This window comes from Acanthopagrus latus, chromosome 13, assembly GCF_904848185.1.
Source record: "Acanthopagrus latus isolate v.2019 chromosome 13, fAcaLat1.1, whole genome shotgun sequence".
Lineage (NCBI taxonomy): Eukaryota > Metazoa > Chordata > Actinopteri > Spariformes > Sparidae > Acanthopagrus > Acanthopagrus latus.
Genome location: NC_051051.1, coordinates 14,733,331 through 14,746,276, shown reverse-complemented (window position 1 = coordinate 14,746,276; position 12,946 = coordinate 14,733,331). Strand labels below are relative to the sequence as shown.

The window sequence follows — 12,946 nt, the reverse complement described above, 5'->3', positions numbered from 1 at the left end:
CCGCAACGCAAGGTTTTATCACAATTTCCCATCCGTGTTGTTTTGACGGAAGAGGGAAATACAATGAATTGTCGGCCTAGTTGCTTCAGTGTTTGTACAAATAAACCAAATATCAGACTGCTGTAAGGCAAAGTCCACATTTGCAAGCTGGCGACGCACCAATCGCTCCCAGTGTGTTTTGTGGAAATAAACGATGCATCCAAAACTATGCACAAAAATGTCAGGTGATGTGGTGTAAAGAGTGAAGGTATAATGGAGGTTGGGGTTAATGGATGTGTTCTTTCACCCTTAACTTATTTTAACCTGCGTCCAAAAGTTAAAGGGATATTCCGGCATAAGTTTAATCCATGGGCTAACACCCCATGACACAGAGTAAGACCCTCCCTTGAGAGATCAAGTTTGCAGACCGCTAGCCTGCGTAGTTTTAGCAACCTCAGAAATGCCTGCATGATAATAATACATCGCAGTAATGCCTCCAGCAAGAAACTGCCATCGAAAAGTCACAAACTATGTTCAGAACAGCGCCAAACTTCAGCAACAGTACAAATAGAGTCCCAGCACATAGTTTGGGGCTTCAAACCTCCGCTGGCTTAGCCGGATTGCTATTGTAAAGTGAACACAACTCATCATTCTCCTGCAGCAGCTTCCTGTTATGGGGAAGCCCCTGTGAGTCGATTACCAAGTGCAGTAGAGTTCTGCAGCTCAAGGATGAAAATGTAAAATCATTACTCCATGGAAATGCAATCAAATTTAATATTTGTCTTGCCTACCAGCTTATAACAGTTATTATTGACAGCGGACAGGGAAAAGAATGGAATTGAGAATTTCTAATCGACTCGCAGGGACTTCCCCACAACAGGAAGCTGTCACAGGAGAGTGGTGAGCTGTGTTCACTTTTCAATAGAAATCCGGCTAAGCTAGCTGCTGTTTGATGCCTCAAACTATGTGCTGCGATCCTATTTGTACTGTTGCTGAAGTTTGGTGCTGTTTTGAGCGGTATTTGTGGCTTTTTGATTGCAGTTTCTTGCTGGAGGCATGTACTGCAATGTATTGTCATGGTGTGGTCATTTCTGAGGTTGCTAAAACTACGTAAGCTAGCGGTCTGCAAACTTGATCTCTCGAGGGGGGGGTCTTACTCAGGGTCACGATGATATGCCATGGATTAAACTTACACCGTAATACCCCTTTAAGCGAAACAGGCAACTTTTCAACTTTCCCCTCTCCTAGTATTTTCCCTTTGGGCCGAATATAGCTAGCAGTTTGGCTACTCTCCAAAACAAAAAACAATCGCATTTTGACCTAGAAACCCTGATCTCAGTGCTCTGACAAGGCAGAGAGAAACACTTGGTTGCATTAATAAGTAGGCAGGTTTTGTTACTTACTGACCTAGAAAGATGCCAGCTTTGTGCGGCGGTCAGGGGGAACACACATCAGCGAGGGGACAGAATTTAACACAACACTGGAGGGCTCTCCACTGAGTGAATGCCCTTCTGTTCGCTCTCGTTCGACCTCGGTTTCTATCACTCTCCCTCCTTGTCTTCTTTGCTTCCTCCATCAGTGGTGTTCGTTTTCTTTTGCAGTGTGGAGCTTCCACAGTTATCACAGGTTTGCCGCTGTTACCTGGGATCAACAGAGACCGGGTGAAAAAAAACAATACATCCTCCAGGTTTGGTTCCGTAACGGCAGAGGTGCGTCCTTTGCGCTGTTATTCAGCTTTCTAATTTCCAGGAAAAGTCCAGCCTGGTGGCTGAGGAATGGCATTGATGATGATGACGATGGTGTCCTTACATTGTGCAATCAGCATTTCCTTCAGAATGAAAAGTCGAAGCAAAAAAGTGCATTGCCATCTTAACTGACATAATGTGTGTGTTGATGTTCTGACATAGTGCTGTCCAACTGCTTTTACTGGACCTTACAAAGTAGTTTTGTCGCCTCTAGCCAAACTGTGAACACTGTGTTTATTTTTCTTACCATGACAACGGTCCATGATTATGAAACTGCTTTTCCACAGAATTTGATAAGAAGGATTTTAGTATCAGCTGCACACAAAATATGCATGACACACAAATTGAAAGTCTGAGGTTGTGTATTTGTACCCAATTTGAGAGCCAGTTGGATTACCACGTCCTCATGCCATGATCATATGCTCTTTATAAGGACATAAAGGCCAAAAGTGGGAAAATACAATCCTAGCTTTCGTCCTGAAAGGGGGGACTGTGCACTACAATTTGTCACTGCAAAAGGGTCTAGATGTTGGCGTTAACATGGCTGATCTACTACACGTGCTGCGGATAGTGGCTGTGTGAGCTGTCAATGCGAAACGATCATGCCTCTCTTTTAGCTCGCATTCATAAATGACCGCGTCGTGGTGATTTATTGCAGGTTTCTGCGATGGGCGGCAAGCGTGCTGCAGCCCCCCCACCCCCCGAAACATGTGCGCTTCACGCAGATTAACATCTCACACCCTCACAAAATGAACTGTTAGGCGTAAGGTTACGATTCCACAGCGATGACCAGTTCATTTCGATAAATCCAGTTTTTTTTTATCGCGAGGGACTTCCTGGCGCGGCTCTGCATTGGTTACTGAGACGGATAGTGAAGTGAATTGGTAAACGGCATGAGAGAAAATACTGACATTCAGCTGGAGCGCTCATCCAGTTCTGCATTAAGTAGCAGTACAGTCCCTGCTCTGGGCAATAAAATGGTTTCCTGTTCACGGCTTTGAACACAGGCACTGTTGTGAGCGAGCATGTCAAACTAGACAGCAGTGTCAATTTAGGCAGAGGAGGAGGTGGCACGGCGAGGGCTGGGATGACTGTGGGGGTTCTCAGGAGGTCTTGCTGAGGAGTAACGCTCAGTTAATTACTGCCATTATTTCCCAAGTCTCCTTCCGAGATAAAGGTCCTCTTGCTCGATCTCTCATTATTAAACACAACGTTGTATGTCGTGGGAGGACGTGGAAATAAAGGCTGAGGGTCTGGTTTTTAATGCAGCGCTTCGCAGTGCTGGCTATGTGCAGAACTTTAGACAGTTAATGAGCCGGATGACTTCGGAGAGGCGCTCCCAGGGACTGTATGTTGTTGTTGTGTGTTAATAAAGGGTGGCATGAGGCTGCCGCAGCAGAGTTTGCAGGTGCTACGCAAGCAGTTTTAAACCCTAGTGTGCCAATGTCATATTAAGTACTTTAAACAAATGAGCCGATGATGAAGATATTCTGATACTGCTTCCTCCCACGGCCCGCCGGTGTTTGCTTTACAGAGCAACGTGAAGGATCAAATCATTTGATAAAAGCCAAAACTTGCATTTTAAGAAAGTTTATGTGAACTTGCAACGTTTAAACTAGAGCGCTCTCCCTAACTGTCATAAAAAGTTGGTAGAATGAAATGTACAGTGGCATCTTTAAACATTCAGATGGGTTCCTGGTCACACAGTATAAGGAGCTGGTTAGCAACTTCAACTTCAGTAGACATCCCTGGAAAACAGCACATACACATCTTTGCCATGACATCGACAGGGTTATTTTGTGGTGAGTTAATAACGTTGCCTCGCTTTTAAATGTCTAAAATTCTGGCCCTGTCTTAGTGCTGTGTATACAGCAGATGTGTTAATGTCAAGGGTTATCCTGTGGAGAGGGAATCATTGGGCCTTTCCTGCAGAAAGGTGGGAGAAGAAATGCAGGACACCGAAGCAAGTCAAGTCAATTTGTTTTATTGGCCCGAAATCAAAAATTAGAAATGTGCTTCGAGGGGTTTTACAATCTGGATACCATATGGCGTCATCTACTGCTGCACCTGTGGAAATAAGAAAAAAAGTTTTCACAGGAATAGAAAGGAGGAAACTTCAGAAGGACCAGAGGACGGTCAGACGCGAAGTAGTCCTGTACACCAAACAGCCTCCTCTCTACCATGAAGACCAGAGAAGGGGATCAGCGACGCACATACATGTGGTAAAAGATGACTGCAATTCATACACATACAGCCACATACCGCATCCGTCACACAGTTCTTCTTCCTGCTGCTCCATTTTACCTGCAGTCTGTCTACCGCTCCTGCGTTTAAGGATGATCAGAGCTGCCTTCATTTCCTTTGCTAAATACAGACGCGAGAACTTAAAATATCCCCTCATCCATTTGCTGTTTAAGGTGCTTAATCTTCTTTCAAAATCTTCCCTGCCTCATTTGATCACTGTATTTCAGCGCAGCCTTCTTCTGCACAATTAGCTGTGAAATCCTCGAGCTTAGCCTTAAGTCCTCACTCCGACAGTGTTTTGCGATACGTGCCACCACGTATTATGCTAATGTCGTTACCCTCGATGCTCCTCGCGACAGAGACCGAAACTTTGTCGACATCCAAACGGAACGTGGTTCATTTTGCACAAATCATCTGCCGCGGGTCTGTTTACAGCCGATTACACCGTTTGGATTGAGCTGAAGAGTTTGGTGTGCGTATGATAGTATAATGTATATAAGAAACCAACCTAATGCCAGCAAACTCTATTTTCATCCGCAACTGCATCAAAGCATCTAATGGCTAATATCCCTGGTTAACTGATGAACTTGTGTGTAACTGTGGGAAAAGAATCTGTTCTTCCCGCTCCTTCCCTGAACCGACGTTTTCTAGATTGAGACGTCATCCACTGTAATCCGGCTCTGAACACAGCATTAACAAGTTTTGTTTGCTCGGAGGCTTTGTTTGCTCATGTATGAGATTATATTTCCTGAATCCTGCGCCAAACGCGAAGCCATTAATACATGTTTTATTCATGAGCGTCTGAAAGTTAAATCCGCACAAAGTTCCCGTGTCTACAGCGAAAAGCAAATTAAAAACTTGTGTTTACCGCGGACTTGTATTACACTTCTGAGCACACGCTCACTGACAGAAAGCAGTACTAATGTGTGAAAACTGCAGCGTTATGCTTCCCCCAAATGAATTATTAAAAAGGTAGCTCCAGTAGCTGCAGTTTGCTGGGTCACCGCTCTTTCGGGACTGTGTAATCCGATTTAAAATTACACTGCAATGGCGGTAGCGGCTTTATTAACCGAACATCCATCATCCGTCATCGTTTTTTTTTTGGGAGGGGACAGAACCTGCATTGGTTCCGTTGATTTCGCAGCATCTCTGCAGTTTGCTGAGACAGCAGAGTGACCAGCAGCTGGGATGTGAAGGGGAAGAAAGTGAAGCAACGACGAAAGAGCCTGCACAGCATCAAGTATTAATGACCTTTGTTGACAAAACTTCTCTTACATATTCGTTATGTTTAAATCCCGTCCACTTTGCATGTATTATTAAAGTTCAAACCATCAAGGGGTAGAGCCCAGTTGTGCTTGTGGCCGTTTGTGCCGTGAGCTGGAGTGAGGTAAAGACATTAAACTCAACAGGAAATGATGTACACCAAATTGGATGAATGGTGTAATGACTATGAAAGAAAAAAAGTCAAAACTGGGCCAGTCTGACTTGATATTTGCACGCACATCTTCATGTCAGTTCTTTTCTACAAAGAAATAGACGTGGATTCATCGTCGCTCCTGTTTATCAGCCTGACTGCAGTAGCGACCTGCAGAGGCGACCTCCGTTGTCGGATGGTTATGCACTTTAACTGCTGACTGGATCTGGAGGGGAAGTGTACTTTGTTTCTCGAGCAAAATGTTTGTCTCTGAGTGGGTGAGTTCAGTGAGCGTTTAACCTCAATTCAAACACACGCTTATGCACACATGGCGTAAAATCACCTGGCTGTTTAGGGCAAATAATTCTCTCCGCTGGCGAGAACACACCAACAGACAACCACCGTTGCTGATGAAAGTGACTCTGGCGCAAGTTTACAAATTAGGTAATATTTTAGTGTTATATTTTAGTGTTATTCACGTTACGTATGGTCTCTGTCCTTGACTTCCTTCCTTCCTTCCTTCCTACCTTCCAGGTAACCAAGTGAAACACACCTTGTGTGGGTAAACTTGTACATTTGGGATAATGTAAATACACAACTCAACAAAATATATAGCAAAGCTCACGTTGTTTTTACATATTTAAATGCAGAAACCTTACATTGTATGTCTTTAAGTATCATACACATGAATACGTGATATTCCAGCTTGTTGAGAAATCTTACTTGTAGGTCTTAATCAACATGTAGAGCTGTCCTTTATGAGTTATACAGTGGGTTTACTTTAACTACTAGAGCGATGGCAAATGTTAATAAACTATAATATTTTACTGATGGGCTATCAGATATATAAAATTCAAAATAACAGGGAAAGGGCAAAGACAACAACCACACAAAGATACAAAAAAAACTGACTTTACAGAACAAATTAAAGGTACTCATCATTTGCATAAAAAAAAAAAAAAACACTTAAATATTCACTACCCCCGGTGAGGGCTATTACAGGATTCATACAGGACCCCAAAACCATGACACATAAAGGGACACATGGACAAGACAGTTGCCTCGCACTGTTTGGTACTGAATAATAAAGCAAGGCCATTTGGCTCATTAATAATTCATCCTATGCTATAAAATAACCTTGGGCCAAGCCGGGCTCAAAACATAAAAGTAAAGGAACATCTGAAAGTCAGCTTGATTGTAGTTGAACTGCAGTCAACATGAGAGGAAAACCTAACTGATACTCCCTATTGTTTAAATTGCCCAGAGTTTCCTTTTCTTTCCTATTCTTCTTTTTTTTTTCTACATCTGTCCCTTTTGTACAAAGTGAGGAAAACTAGGTTACCGATCCATCCTAGTTTTCATCACTTTTTCAAAGCTCTTCTTTAAAGCTCCTCCTTAAAGTAAAGCATCATTTTCTCTTAGGAGAAGCACTAAGAGCGCCAAGAAATGGCTTTAGACAAAAAAACCACTTGACATCCTGTTTGTTTGAACACAGAGACACTTACAGAGGTGTTATTTCCAGTAGTACTTAACATCCAATTCTAGTGGGGCTATAGCAAAATAGATCATGTGGTTTTGGAGTATTTTAGTCATCTTTTGTATATGTAAATGCCATCTACTGGTTACACAGGACCTCAGCCTGGTTTTGAGAAACCTCGGTAGGCTGCTTGGAAACCAGGATAGTGTGGCAGGGAAACACCTCATCCTAAAGTCCAGAACAGATTGGCTGAGACGGTTTAAAATCAAGACACACCTGCAGGCAGACGGTCGCACAAACCAGATACTGCTGTGATCATGTGTACAGGGATGGACGACCAGAATTTCCATGTAGACATCAAACCTTGAATATGGTCAGAAACTAGAAAAACTAAAAACCTGGATGCTCATGCACAGTTAGATGCACCCAGTGTTTCTGTATGCAGCACTGATTCAGTTGGCTCAGCCTCCTCTGCCCCCCAACTGAGCTTGTAGGTGCAGCTACTGAGCAAGCTAAACAAAGTCATTGTTCAAGGTGGAACTTTAAAGTAACTGATGTAATAGGATGAAAGATAACATGAATATTAAATCTTGTAAAACAAGATTTTGGCAGTCTTCTGGGGGTTTTTTTTGGTCACAGCATAAGCCATTGTGCTTTGTGAGTGTGCTTTCATCACTATGAGTGACATGTTGTGAGAAATGTGAGAAACTGTCAAAATTAAAACACTGATACATATATATATATATATATATATATATATATATATATATATATATATATATATATATATATATATATATATATATATATATATATATATCATTATTTTAAAGTTTCATGTTTAAGCAGAACATCCTATAGCGTCACACAGCTAGGCTAACTGCTAGCTGCATTAACAATATATAAGAGCGTCTGTTTGCTTATCTTTGCTGGTGCTTGTGCAAGTTCTGACAGAATAAAGTATATAAAGCAATTTGACTTAAAGGGGGCTCTGTGGAACTTCTTAGAGGAGCGGAGAGAAGCACTGAGGCGAGACACCGGAGAACCTGAGTCACAAATCTGATGGTGCCTTTACTTAAAATAATCGAGGAAACCCATTACCTCAAACTTACCATGAAACCAGACTAAGAACTTTAAGTTGTTGAGCTTGTACAGGTTAAATTTGATAGTCTATTTTACCTCGTAATTCTGAGGTAATTTGTTTCGTGACTTTTGGAGGAAAAGTCGACTTTTTAAAAATAATTTCCCAGTCTGGGATCAATAAAGTGATTCTATTCTATCTAAAATTAACATTTACAGTACAGGCCACTTCAATACAAATGTGATTTATACATGCTAATTGTTACAGAGAGCACCTTTAAGTCATTAAGTCATATATATATATATATATATATATATATATATATATATATATATATATATATATATATATATATATATATATATATATATAATGTAGCGGACCAGGAACAAGGAAGGATCCATGTGTGCATTATGGGTTCCAGTCAAAGTCAACTCTGGCGAGCAAGCCACACCTATGACTCGGATCTGTTTGTTATTCCACTGTTCATTTCACGAGACAAAACGCGGGGAATCGCTCGCGGAATACCAATTGAGCGAAAGAAGTGATTTGTTTGCCGGTTTGGGAAAAGCCTCGCTTCAAGGCTCTTTGTGAAGGATGAATTAACACACATTGTAGGCTGCCCATTGAGACACCCAGAGACTAAATGCCCTGTCATTCAGCTTGCCTGAGCCTCTTTTTTTTGCAACTTCCTTTGCCTTGTTCTCCCTCTCTCTGCCCTTTTTTTTTCTTTTTTTCTTTTTTTTTTTTTACCACCATTGCTACAGTCTGTGAGAGCTGTTGTCTGGTAACAGCGGCAGTGACAAAGGTAGATGATGCTTTCCCATGTGGGATGTGCTCTAGCAATGCAATAACCCTACTGTACTTTAAATAACTTATAAGTCAAACAGTGCATATTGAAGGCACCTTCATCTCTCAAAAACGGTCACAGCTCCATCTATACGTGACTGTTTCCTACATCAGGCTCCCCCAGATCTCTCACAGTTATATACAGCATTTATCTCTCTATTTAAAATGTTTGGTTTTTTTGGTGATGTCTCCGGTTCTGTGATGCACTAGCTGCAGGAAGGAGATTACTGTGAAGGGCTCCTGCCCTAAATATTGCCTTCACCCCTCTGGAGGCCAACTTCCAGGAGATCTGGAAGTCTGTCAGAATGCTTACAGGGTCCCCAGGCGCTTTGACCTACTTGTTCCTTCAGCATGGCAAACTGTGGAGACATACAGAGACAGAAAGTAGTTCACAACTGTAAAGCATCCAATCATCACTGCCAGCATTTACATCAAAAACTGCGAGTTCACTCAATCAGGTAAACATCAGCATACTGGTGCACGACAGGGCCGTAACTATAATCTGTATTGGAGGGTGACACGTCCCTCCCCTCCCCAAGAAACGTATTTAAAAACTTAATGACAACATTGCCGTGCTACGACAGGCAACTAGGCACTGTTGTTCGAAATAATCATTTTCAAATGTAATTCATAGATAAAACAAACATAACTAAACTCAACAAACTGGCATTATTATTACCACCAGTTCCACGGTGTGATGCAGTTTTCAGTGTGGTTTATCCACACAATGCTGCCGTACCTCTTAAGTGTATTAAACATGGAAACTAGAGTGTAATATGAGTGTAACATCAGCATTATTGATGGCGATGGTTTGCATAAATGTTCTGAAAATGCTGATTCTATGAATGGTTTGCTCCTGTGAGAATGCTGGTTACCTTTAAACAGCAAAAGACACATTTACTTATTTCTGAAATGCAGCCAAATCAACACTCATTAAAAAAAAAACTTGCCTTTAACCATTTTTACTGAGGTGATTTGGGAGCATCACTGATGCATGGATCAAAAATAAATCAGCGCTGTTAAGAGTTTGAGAGGGGACGTGAGGTATTTAAGGCACTTGACAGCTGACGCTGTACAACATTTCCCCACCAGGGTTTGCGATACCTTCAGGAAAACAACCCAAACTTACAAATCGCTGTGTTCGGCGGGGACCAAATTTAAAGGTCAAACCTTCGACTTTGAAAGGCCACAGCTGCTGCACCCTTGGGTCTCATTTTGATGAAGCGAGGAGGGATAATACTTGCTGTTCCGGACCGAATCGAGCGAGGCCTGCATTATGAGGAAACAACACTCGCGCTCTACAACACTCAGCCTACACTGACCAATTGCTAAATGACGGCATGTAATGACTTATCAACCTTTTCGTTAGGAATACTGTGTGCTATCACAATGGGACACAGTCCTTGAGACAATCACTTAAGCTCTTGTGGGACTGTTTGGAATACTTGTAACCAGCGGTGTGTACATCTTTTATAAAGTGCAGTGGAACCAGTGCTGGAGCGGAAGAGACTTCAGGATTTGACTGATGTCTTCAGGGATAATGGTTTCACTGCGTCTATTCTCGGCTGGGACGCACATCTCCCTTAAAACAACGCCGTTTTTTCTTCGGTTATCCGCACGGCACGTTGCAGAGTCCACCGTGCAGCGGCTACAGTGAGGCGCTTGGATTTTTAATATTGTTTTCCAATTACAGACGTGTGGCATGATGCATGGCCACAAACCATTATCCAGTAAAGGTTAGGCTCAACTTTGGTGGATCACCCGTGGTAGCGTAGCATTTCTTCGAAATGTCACGCCTTTCAAAAAGAGGGAGAGTAGCACTTAATGGTCCCTGGGAAGGGTGATCTTTCAGCGTCAATAAATGTAATTGCGTCCCCACTTTTTTTTTTTTTTTTTTTTTGTGGAAGGTGCTTCCTGCACTTGTTTAGAAACCAGTGGCAGGCTTCATGGGAGAATTTCAGTCTCTTGTCACAATCTGTCCATCTCTTCCTTAGACACACACACACCAACAGCACGCAGCTGATGAAACGATGCTGCCTGCTCTTATCTTTCCTTCTCTCATCTTCATGCACTTGTGCAGGCTGTACAATCCCTCTCTGGTAGTTGCCAATAGCTGCTCGTTTCACAGAGGATGATGGTTTGCGGGGGGTGCTCCCTCAGTCCCATTTAAATACACTCACAGATGTCTTGCTTCAAGCCGCGTCTCTCTCTCTCTCTCTCTCTCTCTCTCTCTCTCTCTCTCTCTCTCTGCATCTCTCTCACGCTCCTGCCGGAATCGGTCAATTACTGGCGTTATTACTAAGAGCGAGAGAGAGAGAGAGAGAGAGAGAGAGAGATGAGGCTGCGGGTTGTCATTTGGCGCAAAAGGGGAAGGGGCGGGAGCTGAACGGGGACAGCGGGAAGGTAAAGTGGGATGAGGATAAGAGGAGAGGAAGAGCGACGGGAGGAGAGTAGAATAGAGGGAGGGGAGGGTCGAGTGCCAAGTACGATGCCCACCCCTCTCTCTTCTCCCCCACATCTCGTCATGTACACCTGTAAGCCCCCTTCATTCGCTCGGGGATGCAGCGCGCACGTCTGAGCGGCCGTGACGCCGGCGGGACGCTGACGGCGGCAGAGAGTGTTTCCGAATCTGCCTTGATGAGATCGCTGTGAGCGCGGAGACAGAGGAGAGGGCGACACGCTGGGAAGTGGATGCTGAGCTGCTCCCATCTACGGTTAACGGTCGGATTCCCCCCCCCCCTTTTCTCTCTTTCTCTCTCTCTCTCCTTTCATCTGTCAGCGGTGTGGACGGACGGGACGCACTTTCTGACTGTTTGTGGATGTTTTTTTTGTTTGTTTGTTTGTTTGTTTGTTTGTTTAAGGGGTGGGCTACTATCACAGTGCGTGTTGGTTACAGATGAGCGACGGCAGAGATGAGTTCGTCATAGCCGCTGCCATCTGTCAGAGCTGCGTTACAGAGAACTTTAACGTTAAGACTCCTTGTTTGCTCCGAGTCTAATTGGCTCACATCGCAGTTACGAGGAATATCTGGTGGAAAAAAAAAAAAGACCGATGCATTTGTATGATCTGTTGTTTTCTGAGGTTGCTGTCAACTGCCTGTCATTTTAATTAGATTTTGGAGTGATCCTCAAGGCGTCTTTATAGCAAAACTTGCTGCCAGACTCTCTGAAGTGAGCTGTAGATGATCTAACCCTTCTTGTTATTTGGCAGCCACCTGCACCTTTGCAGGACTGTTTGTTGTATCTTTTTATATTTTATGCACAACACACAGTCGGTGATGTATGTAAGTCTGCTGCACTTTAACTCAGATTTCTCTCACTCAGGCGGGCCATAAAGGTCAATCAGTCCTCAAATGAAATTGCAAATCAGTACCAAGAGTACTAGTAAAATACTAGCTTTAGACAAATGTGGCCACAGTGACTTACACACTTTGCTTTTTTCTTCTTCTTCTTTTTTTAAATAGACTTTTGCATCTTAAAATGTGTGGATTTGGCCCTACCTGAAGCATGAATTTCTGTTCAACTGCTTCTGTGGTTTGCAAAGTTGAATTGAGTGTAGATCGACGATGATGATGTAAGTGTTGTCTTTTCCTGGTTTTAAAAGGCTGCATTACCAACACCTCACCTGAACCACTGAACAGGTTGATGGCCAGTGATGCCTAGAATGACATAACTCATTTTACTGTTACAGTTATGTACCAGTGACGTGTGTACTGGACCGTCATTGTACGGTTGCAATTCTGCTAGATAGGCAAGAGAACTACTTTGTCGGGTTTAGAAAACATGGTGGTTTTGGCTGAAATAACTATTTTGCGTATGTTACTTCAGTTATGTCCTTTACATAACATTACTTAATTCCAACAGTAAGTCAAAGTAACTCATCACTGACAACCATCCTGAACCTCCTTCTTATGCAGACTTTGATGCCCTTTATACTACTTCACCACTAGAGGTCACCACCTTCCAAAAAAAATAAATATAAATATGGATTTGAAATAAGCTGCTTTAACAGTCAACCTGTGGTCAACTGCCTGGCCACAAAAAAAAAAAAAACGTCATACACTCTAATATTTCGTTGGTGCGCCTCTAGCTTTGATTACAGCACGCATATACCATGACATCGCTTTGAACAGCTTATCCAGTATAACATCAAACATT

General features: G+C 42.8%; 1 protein-coding gene across 4 annotated transcripts in view; it reads left to right on the top strand.

Annotated features, from left to right (window-relative positions):
* The first annotated feature begins 3,870 nt into the window (after positions 1 to 3,870).
* The window catches only part of LOC119031222 (galactosylgalactosylxylosylprotein 3-beta-glucuronosyltransferase 1), a 36,813-nt gene continuing 27,737 nt past the window's right edge, over positions 3,871 to 12,946 (top strand). For 3 of the 4 annotated variants that reach the window (XM_037119554.1, XM_037119555.1, XM_037119550.1), the window contains exon 1: positions 11,152 to 11,510. The gene's annotated coding sequence lies outside the window, so the exon portion shown is untranslated. Of the gene's footprint in view, positions 3,947 to 11,151; positions 11,511 to 12,946 lie in introns of those variants that run through there. The other variant, XM_037119552.1, reaches the window with a different exon arrangement.